Source organism: Triticum aestivum, unplaced genomic scaffold, assembly GCF_018294505.1.
Source record: "Triticum aestivum cultivar Chinese Spring unplaced genomic scaffold, IWGSC CS RefSeq v2.1 scaffold140664, whole genome shotgun sequence".
Lineage (NCBI taxonomy): Eukaryota > Viridiplantae > Streptophyta > Magnoliopsida > Poales > Poaceae > Triticum > Triticum aestivum.
In genome coordinates, this window is record NW_025228190.1 from 21,416 (window position 1) to 23,699 (window position 2,284).

At 47.9% G+C, this 2,284-nt stretch overlaps 4 non-coding genes and 1 pseudogene across 4 annotated transcripts; all 5 read left to right on the plus strand.

Annotated features, from left to right (window-relative positions):
• The first annotated feature begins 208 nt into the window (after positions 1 to 208).
• On the plus strand, positions 209 to 314 carry LOC123173634 (uncharacterized; annotated as a pseudogene).
• Positions 315 to 686: 372 nt separating this feature from the next.
• On the plus strand, positions 687 to 805 carry LOC123173663 (5S ribosomal RNA). Its single transcript, XR_006486412.1, has one exon. It is a non-coding gene; the product is annotated as a 5S ribosomal RNA (ribosomal RNA).
• A 363-nt stretch (positions 806 to 1,168) lies between these two features.
• LOC123173455 (5S ribosomal RNA) lies at positions 1,169 to 1,287 on the plus strand. The gene has a single exon (XR_006486229.1). It is a non-coding gene; the product is annotated as a 5S ribosomal RNA (ribosomal RNA).
• Positions 1,288 to 1,656: 369 nt separating this feature from the next.
• On the plus strand, positions 1,657 to 1,775 carry LOC123173562 (5S ribosomal RNA). Its single transcript, XR_006486329.1, has one exon. It is a non-coding gene; the product is annotated as a 5S ribosomal RNA (ribosomal RNA).
• Positions 1,776 to 2,147: 372 nt separating this feature from the next.
• On the plus strand, positions 2,148 to 2,266 carry LOC123173664 (5S ribosomal RNA). Its single transcript, XR_006486413.1, has one exon. It is a non-coding gene; the product is annotated as a 5S ribosomal RNA (ribosomal RNA).
• Positions 2,267 to 2,284: the final 18 nt, after the last annotated feature.

The following is a 2,284-nucleotide window of genomic DNA, read 5'->3' on the forward strand; positions in this document are numbered from 1 at the left end:
GGGTAAAAAATACGTGTTGCTGCGGTATAGACGGAGGGGTGGAAACCGTGGTAAACTCGTCTCCATGTTTGAGGGGGGGGAGTAAGTAGTATATATAGGGCATTATCCATTATTAGGCAACGGTTATAATGGTAGTAAGAATGACAATCATCTTTGCAGTGGACCTGGGAGTGGCAAGCATAAGGGACGAAGGCGGGGGTAACATGTCGGATGCGATCATAGCAGCACTAAAGCACCGGATCCCATCAGAACTCCGAAGTTAAGCGTGCTTGGGTGAGAGTAGTACTAGGATGGGTGACCTCGTGTTGCAATCCCTTTTTAATTATTTTTCGCGCCTCGTGACAAACATATCGCATGTGCGCGATATATATTAACCCCGTTATATTATTTTTGACATTTGCGATATGTTTTAGCTCGCTGCTCATTGGTCACGCGTCTAGAGGCGGCTTTGTGGCGCGAGGAGCGCGTTCTGAAAGGGGTAAAAAATACGTGTTGCTGCGGTATAGAGGGAGGGGTGGAAACCGTGGTAAACTCGTCTCCGTGTTTGAGGGGGGGGGGAGTAAGTAGTATATATAGGGCATTATCCATTATTAGGCAACGGTTGTAATGGTAGTAAGAATGACAATCATCTTTGCAGTGGACCTGGGAGTGGCAAGCATAAGAGACGAAGGCGGGGGTAACATGTCGGATGCGATCATACCAGCACTAAAGCACCGGATCCCATCAGAACTCCGAAGTTAAGCGTGCTTGGGCGAGAGTAGTACTAGGATGGGTGACCTCCTGGAAAATCCTCGTGTTGCATTCCCTTTTTAACTATTTTTTGCGCCTCGTGACAAACATATCGCATGTGCGCGATATATATTAACCCCGTTATATCATTTTTGACATTTGCGTAGCTCGCTGCTCATTGGTCACGCGTCTAGAGGCGGCTTTGTGGCGCGGGGAGCGCGTTCTGAAAGGGGTAAGAAATACGTGTTGCTGCGGTATAGAGGGAGGGATGGAAACCGTGGTAAACTCGTCTCCGTGTTTGACGGGGGGGGAGTAAGTAGTATATATAGGGCATTATCCATTATTAGGCAACGGTTGTAATGGTAGTAAGAATGACAATCATCTTTGCAGTGGACCTGGGAGTGGCAAGCATAAGGGACGAAGGCGGCGGTAACATGTCGGATGCGATCATACCAGCACTAAAGCACCGGATCCCATCAGAACTCTGAAGTTAAGTGTGCTTGGGCGAGAGTAGTACTAGGATGGGTGACCACCTGGGAAGTCCTCGTGTTGCATTCCCTTTTTAATTATTTTTTGCGCCTCGTGACAAACATATCGCATGTGCGCGATATATATTAACCCCGTTATATTATTTTTGACATTTGCGATATGTTTTAGCTCGCTGCTCATTGGCACGCGTCTAGAGGCAGCTTTGTGGCGCGAGGAGCGCGTTCTGAAAGGGGTAAAAAAATACGTGTTGCTGCGGTATAGAGGGTGGGGTGGAAACCGTGGTAAACTCGTCTCCGTGTTTGAGGGGGGGAGTAAGTAGTATATATAGGGCATTATCCATTATTAGGGAACGGTTGTAATGGTAGTAAGAATGGCAATCATCTTTGCAGTGGACCTGGGAGTGGCAAGCATAAGGGACGAAGGCGGGGGTATCATGTCGGATGCGATCATACCAGCACTAAAGCACCGGATCCCATCAGAACTCCGAAGTTAAGCGTGCTTGGGCGAGAGTAGTACTAGGATGGGTGACCTCCTGGGAAGTCCTCGTGTTGCATTCCCTTTTTAATTATATTTTGCGCCTCGTGACAAACATATGGCATGTACGCGATATATATTAGCCCCGTTATATTATTTTTGACATTTGCGATATGTTTTAGCTCGCTGCTCATTGGTCACGCGTCTAGAGGCGGCTTTGTGGCGCGAGGAGCGCGTTCTGAAAGGGGTAAAAAAATACGTGTTGCTGCGGTATAGAGGGAGGGGTGGAAACCGTGGTAAACTCGTCTCCGTGTTTGAGGGGGGGGGAGTAAGTAGTATATATAGGGCATTATCCATTATTAGGCAACGGTTGTAATGGTAGTAAGAATGACAATCATCTTTGCAGTGGACCTGGGAGTGGCAAGCATAAGGGACGAAGGCGGGGGTAACATGTCGGATGCGATCATACCAGCACTAAAGCACCGGATCCCATCAGAACTCCGAAGTTAAGCGTGCTTGGGCGAGAGTAGTACTAGGATGGGTGACCTCCTGGAAAATCCTCGTGTTGCATTCCCTTTTTAATTATTTTTTG